This window comes from Elephantulus edwardii, unplaced genomic scaffold, assembly GCF_000299155.1.
Source record: "Elephantulus edwardii isolate Elephantulus edwardi_28Jun2011 unplaced genomic scaffold, EleEdw1.0 scaffold00261, whole genome shotgun sequence".
NCBI lineage: Eukaryota > Metazoa > Chordata > Mammalia > Macroscelidea > Macroscelididae > Elephantulus > Elephantulus edwardii.
This window is the reverse complement of record NW_006400011.1, coordinates 2656864-2669718: the sequence shown is the minus strand read 5'-3', so window position 1 is coordinate 2669718 and position 12855 is coordinate 2656864. Positions and strand designations below refer to the sequence as shown.

Genomic DNA, 12855 nt, shown 5'->3' with positions numbered 1-12855 from the left:
ATTTATTTAAAAAAAAAGAAAGGCAAGCAATAAGGAGAGACGGGCAAAGAAAAAAGGAAAGGAAGAGACTGTCTTTTTATATCAGAACAAGCTGTTTGGCTTCTGATACAGGCAGGCAGGCTAAAGCTTCTAAGACTGGAGGTTGGAGTTGGCTCACTCTTAGCGACCACCTGGATCCATAGGTGTGGAAGTGGGAGGAATACCACAATGGAGAAACGGGTCGAACTTGGACGGGTTCCTTCAGCACTGGCCCACTTAGTGTGCACAGATGTGTGGATGAGCAGGGGAAGCTTGTTGGCATGAGGAACAGGGAGAGGACTCCTGGCTTGTGGACTTGGCATCACGTGGGAGCCAGGGCTAAGTGAGACCAATGGATCTAGAGCACAGGGAGAGCTGCAGGTACCTGAGTTTTGCAGCTGATGCCCATTTGAACCTAGACACAGATGGCTGGGGATGAGGTGACCAGATAAAGAGACGACGGTCTATGCTGGGAGTTAGGGTCAATTGCTACATCCTGATGGCTTGCTCTGGGCTGGACTTTGCTTGCAGATTAGATGCTCAACGTAGATAGCCTCTCCAGAAGGCCTTAATTTCATTATTCTTGCTTCTAAGGAGCACTCTGGCTGCATTTTCCCCCAAGACATATCTATTTTCTTGGCAGTCTAAGGGATATAGTACTCTTTCCAACACCTCAACTCAAAGGCCATAGAAAGACCTAAAACATGACTATATCAATGTTTGTTTTTTTTTTAGTATCTAAGATGCCAGGTATAGTGCCTAAAAATCAAGAACGAGAAACCATCTAAAAGTAAATTATAAAGATGCATCTGGGAATAATAATTGCATTAAGAAAATGTCATCCCCCATGGTGGTGATGCAGTACTGATTAGGCTAATCAACCTGAGGGTGGAGTGAGGTCAAGCAGAAAGCAGAAGCAGAGCATGAGGAAACTCAGTTTCATTTTAAACAGGTCAGTGACTGCAATTATTCAAGTTCCAGATGAAATGAAGACTACACGGTGGGTCCATTTCTTAGACTTCTATTTTTCTTTACCCTTTGGTACCATGAAAAGAGCACGAGAGAGTTTGTCAAGATTAAGTATATTCCTCTGAAAGGTATTAGAGGAAAGGAGACAGCTGAACACTATGATGGAGTAGTGGATAGAAGTTGGGTAACTGGCTGTATCTAATGTTTAACTTTTTAAAAATTGCTGTTTTGTGGATTTGTGGACACTTGTCTAACCCACACATCAGGAAACTCTGCTATCCACACAAATTGTGTGTGTGCAAATTAAAATTGATAAGTTCAATTTGACATTCATGCCAGCATACAGGACCTGATATGTCATTAAGATTCATGGGTCCTGCTGGAGCGGGAATCGGGAGCCACAATTGCTTGCGAGAAGCAAAGCCTTGGGGAATTTGCGGAAAACCTGGGAGAGCCGCAAACCTCCTACCAGTTATTGGTAAGGACTTTCAGCCAATTGTGTGTAAATCTTCAAAGACAGAATGGCATTAGCTGACATTTGGATTTTATGTTGGTGTCAATTCTTAGGGTAACTAAGTCCTTATTTTTTAGAATTTTATTTCTTTATTTTGTAATTAATTGCTTTTTAGAACATTAAGAAACAGACAGGTTCAGGTGTAACATCTTTTCATTTTAAGTTTGTAAAGAACTTGGATTTCCATTCATTTATTGTTGCATATTTTCCTCCCTGTTCCGCATCCTCCCCTTCTTTGCTTTTTTCCTTTGGAAAAACGTTCTTTAATTGTGATAAGTTTTTAACATTAAGAGTGCTGTGGTAAGGGAGCTGTGAAGTTAAGGAGCCGTGCCGCCAACCCAAGGGAAACCTCTTCGAATCTACCAGCCATTTGGCAGGGAAAAGATGGACACTACCATCCTGCGTGATTTACAGCCTCTGAAAATCCCCGGGAGGATGAGTTCTGAGTTGGTCTGACTCAATAGTATAAAAGCATCACCACAACAATTACTGTTAGTTCTGGTGGAATACTCAATAGAAAGTTAAATTATGAAACCATGAGTCCTACTGCAACAGTGCTTACCAATAAGTCTAGTAGCCTATTGGTAAGGAGCTGCATTGCAGACCCAAAGGCATGTGGTTCAAATCCATCAGTTGCTCTGTGGGAGAAAGATGGGTAATCTCCTATGAGATTTACTGCCTTTGAAAACCTGTTGGAGGATCAACTGTAAGTTGGTTCCAACTCGATGGCACCTAACAACTGTAACCGTAATAATCACTAGAGTTAGTTCTTGATTTACTATCTCTTATTAACATAGACTCCTGAGCTAAGAAGGGTATCCTCAGTCTGTGACTCAAATTTCCCCTCACATTAGGGAAGAGTACCTTGACGATTAAGGTTGTGTTTTACTTTGGCTACCCATAATTCTCTGGTTTGACAATGTTGATGTAGTGATTTCTCTGCATGGTTCTAAATCAGGAAAGGTGTGCCTTAGCGTTACGTCCTTTCTCCGTACTTGTACAATCTGTATGCTGGGGCATGGGGGAGGGGGAGATGCTTGACTGTATGAAGAAAAACATAGCTTCAGGTAAGCATCGTGAAGCTTTGTCTCACATGCTTTGTGCCTGCTCCCAGGAATGGCCAAGCTTGGAAAAAGACACAATGATTAGAAAGGTAGAAGGTCACTAAAAAAGAGAAAGACCTGGATTGACACCCAGGATGGTAAAGATTGGTGGATGGATATGTGGAGTGAAGGTATAGGCAAAGTACAGTGAGAACTTGATAAGATGTGGTGATAAAAGGAATTGATAAATTGTGATCACTATTGTAAAACATAATATCTGAACAATTGTATGAACTAATTTTTTTAAAAGATATTTGACAAATGAACTCTAACTTATGTGTGGCAGAAAATGCAAGGAGGAAACAGGTGCCAATTTGTTGTTCATTGGGTGACTATGAGTTATAGTTGACTTGACAGCACCTAATGACAACAGCAACAACTTCTTTTGATAAGATTTGCTAAAATGTAATCACTTTCATAATGAGATATGCTAGGAGCAGCCAGTCAGTTGAAAGGGCAACTCCTTGGTGATGTGACCTGCATCAATTACGTATGGATGTCTGGTGTAGCTCAAATTTTTTCTTGAGTGGGATCCTGAGTTTGGCTTGTCCACGTGGTCTTTGGTTATTTGGATTTGAGCAAGTGGTCTACCATATTGCCTGTTAATTTTAGCATCAACCTCTGCAGTCATCAGCTTGCTGACTAACCTGCTGATCTTGGGTTCATTAGCCTCTGCAGATTTCTGAGACAGAAGAAGCCTCTATCCTGACATCTGATCCACGGACTGGCCGATCTATACAAATGTGTGAGGCATTTTCTTGAGCTAAATTTTTCTCTTTCACTGGTTTTGCTTCTTTAGATAACTCAACCAAAGTTAAGTATCTATTGTCTTACTTCTCCGTCCTCTCTTTATCAGGACAAAGAGGTTCTTATCATTGGTCAGTTTTGCTAGCAAGCAGACAGCTAATGGGCCTACCCTTTTGCTCAGGCCTATATTTCTATGTAATTTCTTCTCGTTATAAACACTAGCATTTTAACTGACTACCACCCAGCTTCCATCTCCTTCTTTCTATCTGTTATGGGTTAAATTTATTTCCCCTCAATTTGTGCTTCCATTTGGCTAGGGTTTAATTCTCAGTAGTATGTAATTATCTTCCATTTTACCATTTGATATAATTGTCTTACATGTTGTAATCACCAACCTCTATGATGTTAACCCTTCATTGGACAATATGTCCTTAGGGATCTCTGGTGGCTTCTTGTTAGGTGCCGTTGAGTCAAGCATGAGTCATAACAACCCTATGAACAACAGAGTTGAAGCCTGTCTTAACCTGTGATACTCTCACAATCTCTGATATACTTGAATGCATTGCTGCAGTCACTGTGTCAATTTATCTGTTGACAATCTTCTTCTCTTTTGCCAACCCTTCACTTTTCCTAGTATGATGTCCCTCTCCAAGGAATAACTTCTCCTAGAAACATGCCCAAATAGGGCAGTATCTGTTAGTTTAAATATGTCAATTGGTATACCATCAATTCCTGGGGCCTTATTCTTAGCCAATTCTTTCAAAGCAGTTTGAACTTCTTCCTTAATCATCACAGGCTCTTGCTCATATGTTGTTTCATTAAATTCTTCTGTGTCTGCCAATTCCTTTTGGTATAATGGCTCTGTATAGTCTTTCTATCTTCTTTTAATACTTGCAGGGTCATTTAATATTCTGCACAAAGCATCCTTACATATTGCAACTTGAGGCTTGAATTTCTTCTTCAGTTCCTTGAGCTTAAGAAATGCTGAGCAAGTTTGGCCCCACTGATTTTCTGACTCCAGCTCTTTGCACATTTCGTTGTACTTTACTTTGTCTTGCCACACTGACTTTTGAAATCTTCTGTTCAACTCCTAATGTCTTGATTTCTTCTCTCTGCTTTGGCTTCTCAGCGTTCCAGTGCAATATTCAGAGTCTCTTCTGACATCCATTTTGGTCTTTTCTTCCTCCTGTCTTTGCAATGACCTTTTGCACTCTTCCTGGATGATATTCTTGATGTCTTTCCATTACTCATCTGGTCTTTGCTCATTAATGTTCAAAGCTCAAAGGAGAAGCATTTGTCTGAGGATAAACCCTGAAGGCTGGAAGGCGTAGGACTGAAGAATGAAAGGAAATGAGAACCACAGAGAGGGAGCTGAAAGAGTGAGATTACTTTGTAGATACTGTCGTTAAAGTTATAAAGCAAAATGTCTAGGAATAGTTGAATGAAAATCTAACCTGCTTTGTGAACTTTCACTCAAATCATAATTTGAAAAAAGGGGGGGGGAAAGCGGAAAGATTTCACCGACCTGGTGAGGTGTAAACCATCAGAGGGGGTTTTTCAGGCACACCTGCAGCATGTAGCATGAAGAAGCACCACGTACGAAGATTCAGAGAGAAGAATGTTTTATTTCTTCATTAGAAGTTTACCTCTCATCTTCTTGTCACCCTCTCAATTTTCTTGTCCTAAATTTCCCTCATGAACTTACAGAGCTTCTCAACCTTGGCCTTGCCCTTCTCCATGTCCTTTTTCTTTTCTTTATCCCCAGATAGCTCTAGGCCCTCTTATAACAGAAAAAAAGGCTCTTTTACAAAAGCAGAGTTAGTCACCTGATCTTTTCTCTAAACAGTGATATAATAGGTGGACCTCTGGATCTCCTTCATATGAGACACATATTCTGAGAGGTAAGTCATCTCATGATTAGCCAATAGCTCAGAAAGACGATGTAGGTTAGTAAAGTTCTCATGGATTCCAAGCTTCGGGTTTTTAGAGAACACAGAGCCTCACAGAAGTTGCAGTCTTCCTTGTCTTTTGCCAATTAAGAGAAGAGCTCAAGGCACTTCTTGACAATGTTTTTGTGGTTGATCTTGAAGATTTTGCTCTGTTGCATTGTTGCAGCATTTCTGGAGAAATGTTGATGGGTGGAGCCTCAGCATCAGATATTTGCATATAAATTCATCACTACTGTCAATGGTGAGCATATGGTGAGCATAAAGTTTGATATTATTCTTTTTCTTCTTGTTCTCAAAGAGATTACAGCAGTGCTCTGAATTCCAGCTGACCGTATTCAGATGTGCTTGACTGCCAAGTGGTCTTCCCAGTCATGAGTAAGGCTCTTATAGAAAGAACTTTCCATATCCCTCCTGGATGATGTCATCAAGGTTTTGGGTCCAAATGAGTTTTGTCTTGTTCAGTTCTTTTGGGTCAATATATTTCTCCTTAATTTTCTTTTTCTTGTCCTTACCACTGTCATCCTCCTCATCTGAGCTCACATCTTCAATATTGGGCTTTTCATCATCACCTGTATCTTTTTCTTTCTCAGTTTTATATTCTTCTGCCTCATCATTACTGATTTCTTTGTCTGATGCCTTTGAGCTGTGGTGCTGGAGAAGAGTATTTCATGTACCCTGGACTGCTAGGAAAACAAACAGATTCATCCTGGAGAGGGTTAAACTAGGCTGCTCCTTGAAGGCAAGGATTCTGATGCTTCGTCTGACATATTCTGGACATGTTGTAAGAAGGGAGAGATCCTTGGAGAGGGACATCATGCTTGGGAGGGTGGAGGGACAGTGCAGAAGGGGAAGACCCTCTATGAGGTGGATTGATTCAGTGACTGGGGTAATCGGGATGGGTGTGTCAGAGGCAGTGAGATTGGCACAGGACAGAGAAGGATTTAGGGCTGTTGTACATAGAGTCGCTATGAGCCGCAAGCGACTGATGGCACATAACAACAACAACAACAACAACAACAAAGGATAATGGCTGATTCTACGAACTGCAAATGATTCATCTCTACATCTTTGGCTCATCCATTCTCTAAGTACTCTGTCTGGTCTTCTTTATGGTACAAAGTCACTTTAATATCGTGACCAATGGACTCACCATGGTCAGTATGAACTGTGAAGACTATCAGGCATACTGCACATCATGGCTGTGTTTTGTGATCACTGCCACTTTCTCGACCACCAAAGAGACAGAATAAAAGCCAATACCAAATTGAACCAATCATGGTGATGTTTGCACCAGCCTGATAAATTGCTTTGGTCCTGATTTTCCAATTATTTCCAAATAATTCATGAGATCAGGCTTTATCATGCTAATGCCTGTGTCCGCAAAAGTCAAAGTATGCTAAATTTTCAAAGTATGTAAATTTTCAGCTCTTTACCACTGTCTGATTTGGAAAGGTCTGTCTCTCATAGTGAATCTTGTTTAATGCATCAGAAGCATTTGAGATCCATTCTCTAAGGAAAATTTCCTTGTTGGAGTTAAGATATAGATAATAAGAGATACAAATGGGCATCTCTGCCTGAAAGGCAAAGGTCTCCACCTCCTCCTCTCCATGGTACACTTCCTCAGGCACCTTGATGAAAGGACTTTGCAGGTACCAGAGAGGGGAGGGGAGGGGAGGGGAGGGTTTAGGACCAGCCACATAAAACTCATGAGCTGCATGGGGGTGACTCAGAGCTAAGTCATCATTTTTAATCAGCAAAAGAAAATTTTAGTTTTTTAAAAATTGGAAGCAAATAGGAAAAATATTAAAAATTAGTCCATGGTAGTGGAACAGCATGTGTTTGTTATATTGTTGAATTACTGAGGATGACTTTGAGTTATGGTGCTTGAAGAGAGTATTGAACATACCATGGACTGCCAAGAGAACAACATATTTGTCCTGGAGATGGTGAAACTAAGTTTATCCTTGGAGACAAAGATTTTGAAGGTACATCTCACATGTTTGGAGCATGTTGTCATGAAGGACCAATCTTTGGAGAAGGACATCATGCTTGGAAAGATAGAGAGGCAGCACAAGAGAGGAAGACCACGGAGGAGATAGAGCGACACAGTAACTAGGGTATTGAGGGCAGATATGTTTGAGACTGTGAGACTGGCTCAAAATAGGACAGGTTTCTGAGCTATTGTGCTTAGTATTGCTGTGTGTCAACAACAACATATGTTAAATATGAAACTAAAATAGTTTAATATATTTTTTTATTTCTTCATTTTTTTAGGACACAAAAAATCCTTTCTGTATAGTTTGAGTGAGTCATTATTTGAAATTAAACATCATGACTATGCAATTTATTTATATGTATAAGGCTACACTCATAAATATAAATAAGCTCTCAATGTTTAATTTTGTTGTCTAGTTTTATACCTTTGTTCAAAACTGAGTAATAAAGAAGTATTGGCATTTCATAACTGAATGATGATCCATTCCATAAAGTTTTACCATATATCATTGTCTTTTTGTGAACAAGACTTGAGTAGAGCTCTGACTCACCCAAGCTCTGATTCTTCCCGCTGTAATAGCCCCTGGCTACTGACTCTACAGAAACCACTGTTGTAATCTGAAAGGAAGGCATGCAACCAGAGGAACACCATCCTGTGAACAGTCATTTCAGGCCTTTGCCTCAAGACTGAAAGGAAGCCAGTTGATGAAAGATTCCCATTCATAATCATTCCAAGCTCTACGCAAAGCAGTGACAAGAAATCATAAGCCTGTGAGCAATTCTGAATAGGAGAATTCATTGCAGTATTTGGCAATTCCCTTTGGGTTGATTGTGATTCATAGTAGCCCAAGTATTTCAAAGGAGAATTAACTACTTCAAAGGGGTTGTAATGTCTGATTTTCTTAAGTGCATCAATGGGTTTTTCTTCTAAAGTATCTCTGGTTGTACTCAAATCTCCAATCTTTCAGTCAGTAGTCTGTTAACCATATGCACCAATTAGGGAATCAATAGTACACATGGACCTCTGTTTTGCAGTCTCTGTGTGTGTGTGTGTGTGTGTGTGTGTGTGTGTGTGTGTGTGTGTGTGTGTCTAGAATACACTTCATGTCTTAGCAATGGAGATTAGTGTGTTAGGAAGGATTAACTTTTGTGTTTAGTCCTCAGTCTCTGTCATGAGTAATTTCTTGATATTGATGTAGATATTTCTCACATTGCCACCTTGTTTAATTTGGGAGACTTTTCTCTTTACTTTTGAGGGTAGTCATGACTATTGTTGTTGTTGTTGTTGTTATGTACCATCGAGTCGCTCGTAACTCATAGCGACCCTATGTACAACAGCCTTAAACTCTGCTCTGTCCTGTGCCAATCGCACCATCTCCAACACACCCATTCCGATTACCCCAGTCACTGAATCAATCCACCTCATAGAGGGTCTTCGTCTCCTGCGCTGTCCCTCCACCCTATCAAGCATGATGTCCTGCTCCAGTGACTGGTCTCTCCTTACAACATGTTCAAAGTATGTTAGATGGAGCCTCAGAATCCTTGTCTCCAAGGAGCAGCCCGGTTTAACCCTCTTCAGGATGAATCTGTTTGTTTTCCTAGCAGTCCATGGTATCTCAATACTCTTCTCCAGCACCACAGCCCAAAAGCATCAATTCTCCTTCTATTCTCCTTAGTCGTTGTCCAACTCTCTGATGCATAACAAGTGATTGCAAAGACCATGGCCTGTATCAGACACACCTTAGTCTCCAGAGAGACACCATTGCTCTTCAGTACTTTGGAGAGGTCCCTAACAGCAGACTTTTCCATGGTAATACATCTTTTAATTTCCTGGCTACTGGTGCCAAGAGTATTGACTGTGGAGCCAAGCAAACTAAAGCTGTGAACAATCTCAATCTCTTCACCATCCATCCTGATGCTGCCAATTGGTCCAGTGGTGAGAATCTTTGTCTTCTTGACATTGAGCCTCAATCCATATTGTAGGCTGCAGTCCTTGACCCTCTGCAGCAAACACTTCAGGTCCTCCTCAGTTTCAGCAAGCAGGGTTGTGTCATCTGCATATCACAGATTGTTGACAGATCTTCCACCAATCTGTAGCATGCTTAAATCACAAACAGTAGTATTCACTTGTTTTACCATCACCTTGTTCATAACCCTTTAGGGAGCTCTGGTGGCCTAGTCTTTAGGAAGTTTCACTCCTAACCCAAAGGCCACGCTTCTCTTGGGCAGTTTGAATCCACCAGCAGCTTTATGTGAGAAAGATAGGTGGTCTCTTCCCACGTGATTTACAGCCCTGGAAACCCAGTGCAGTGTCAGCTATAAGGGAGTTCCAACTCAATGACAATGAGAATACGAGTCATTTCATTTTTGTCATGGATTGGATGATATCTCCCAAAAATATCTGTCACCTTGTCTAGACTATGCCTGTCAGTTATTTGGGAATTATGTAATGGTGTGATTTGGCAGTTATATAGCGATGTGATCATCTCTCAGATATGTCCTAATGGAGTCAGTCAATCAATTGTAAGACAATTTGAGTGGGTTACAACACTCTTACCATAGTCACAGTGCTGAAACAATGTAAGGGAATCCCTGGGTGTGATCTGCATAACCTTTTATCTTAAGAGAGAGAGAGAGAGAGAGAGAGAGAGAGCGCCAATACAGATAGAGGGAACTTAGTAACATCAAGAAAGAGAATCTCTTCCTTTGGACCAAAACTCCCTGCATTAAGCCTCTTACACTCAAGAGACAAAGAGACTGGTAACATTTGAGATGGTAGCTCCGTGGAACCTGCAGTTGCACAAGACTGTAGTGGGCTCGCTGACCCACAAGGAGGTTGAGCTGAGTACCTGTAAGTAGGAGGCTTGCTGGTAGGAGTGTTGATAGGGCTTTAGAGGTGTAACACTTGCCTAAATAGAGCCTAGGCCAGGCCAGGCCTGGCAGCTGAGACGACTAATAGGCACAGCTGAGAAGGAACCGTGACTAGTTAGTTAGAAGCTATCCTGATTGAAAAGCTGTCTCCTGCCTCCTGAGTGATTCCTGTTCCAAGTTGAATCTGATCCTGAATGGTACCTGCTGTCTAATAAACCTCATAATTGAGTATGTCTGTGAATTCTGTGTGGATGTTACAATGGACTCTCCAACCTAGAGAAGTAGAGAGTGACATAGGATGTATGGCTGGAAAGTTTGGAAATTGGAGGTATGCCTGACCACTTCACAGGAATCAGCCTTAGTTTGAGATCGGTTCTCTTCCTTCCTTAAATTTGATGTGGTTCTACACCATTGTATTACACATATTTAAATGAGTTTCGAAGTAAGGATGATTAAGGATTCTTGTGACTAAGATGGGAAAGGGAATTATAACTAGATACAGGAGCATGTCTGAAAGCAAGAATCTTAGATTAAGGGCTTTGTGTATTGAGAACCACAAAGAGAGATTGGAGCTAAGTGAGGTCAAGATTGTGACTAACTATAATTACCATCATTTATTTGGACGCTACTGAGTAGATGGTGAGTCACTGAAGGTTTTCGGTGTAGGAGTAACAACCTAAGATTTGTGTTTAGGAGGGTCACTTTGTAATGTAGGAGATGGATTGGTGAAAACTGATACCAGGAAATCCACCAGGTTGAAATGTGCATCACTTGTTAACATAATATCTTGTAGGCTGCCTCTTCATTGATAGTGCCACATCCTAGATGTCGGAGGCCAGGTAAAACATAGTTCCTGATGGCAGACATTCACTGGAATCTAACCTTTGTTACCTGGGCTGCAACTCTTCTCACTGGTGAAATATCCCCAGGGTTCATAAGGGGAAGAGAAAAGGAGTTAGAGTAAACTGGTCCTGTGGATACTCACCTTCCAGCTGAGTAAGAGTGTAGGACATCTCACTCTCTGAAAATGAGTAGGAACAGAAGAAAACGCAAGGTGAAACACATGAAGCTTTAAAGCTCAGAGGTCTGTGTTTGATTGGGAGGTTGACTCTCTACTAACTGAGACCCTGAGCAGCCACTTAACCTGTCTTGGAGGAAGTGTAACCAGGGGGCTCCTTGGAGGCAATGATGGTGAAACTGTCTTTGGGCATATTGTTAGGATGGACCAATCCTTAGAGAAAGATATACTGCAGGGAAAGGTAGAGGGTCAGTGAAAAGGAGGAAGACCCTCAACAAGATTGACACAGTTACTGTAACAAGGAGCGTGTCTGAGATGGTGAGGACGCTGCAGGAAGGCCAAGGTTCTGATCTGTTCATAAGGTCTCTGAGTTGCAGTCAACTCAATGCCACCTAACAACCTCTTGTATGAAAATGAGAGGAAAAGATAGCATTGTTGACACAGGATTATTATCAGGATTAAATTAACTAATTCACACTCAGAACGATGCCTAACACAAATGTGATGCTTAATATATGGTAGCTATTGTTACATTGTTATGCTTATAATATTCTTGACACAGATTGAATTCTGTCCCTCAAAATGTATCTTGGAACCCTATTCCCTTGGGAAAGGTTTTATTTTGTTGTATTATTCAGATCATACCCCAGGCAGACAAGTAGTAAATTTAATCACTGGACATCCAGAAGTCCTTAGAGAGTTTCTCTGTTAACGCAAAGACTGTGCATCTTTTTGCAGCTCAAATCTGTCAGTTCCTCCACTTGCCGCTAGTTTTGAAATCCTGTCTCAGTGAATCCATGTCATCTCAGCACTTCTTTGCCTCCTCCTAGGACACACAGGAGTGTGGAGCCACTGTACACTGCTCAGTCAAGAAAGGTAGGGATGGTATGTCAGGTTCATCACCTGATCAATCATCAATGGATCTTCATCAACACTGCACTGTGATTCTCTAGCAGGTACAACATACGTATCCTGGAGGCTCAGTTCCTTCAGATTTATATGAGATAAATAACTGACTAGCTCCAAGGTTCTTTTTATTTATCTAGATGTGATCTGGAGCTGGTTATTAGAACAGATGAATCGTCTTGTTTCCACTCTCTCCTTGTCTCACTTTCTTTAGGAAGGGGAGAAAAAAATCTGTATGCTCATTCACCTTCTTCCAAGGTAGAGAGCTCCTTATCTTTAGCTCTCATTATCTGTGGCTTGATGGCAAAGTCAATATGGTCTGTATCTTGATGTATTAATTGGAACTTAAGGGTTTTCATAAATTATTTTTCTCCTAATAAAACCCTTGTCTTGCTAAGGACTTAAAACAAGATAAAACATTGAAAAACACCATTCTGATTATCAAAAACTCAATATCTAGATCTCTCCTCTGGAAAGAAGTTGATTACAATTACTTGTGTCCTCCAAGCCTCTTATCTTCAACAATACCTGCACGGTCTTTGAACAATCACGGTAGTTTTGAAATATGCATAATAACTGTCTCATTGGTTTTCTTAAAATGGGAATCAGTGGATTTTTTTCTTTCTGGTTAATTTTATGTATTTTCCACATAATAACCAGTAAAAATCCTAACATTAGTAGTAATTAATATTGGAAGTCTTAGCTATTGATTTTTTTACTCTTCCTTCTCTCTTTTTTTAATTTTAATTTATTATTAATTTCAGT

The 12855-nt window shown here is 40.7% G+C and overlaps 1 pseudogene; it reads right to left on the bottom strand.

Moving 5' to 3' along the window:
• Positions 1-12855, bottom strand: part of LOC102871048 — a 59038-nt pseudogene that overhangs the window by 23374 nt on the left and 22809 nt on the right.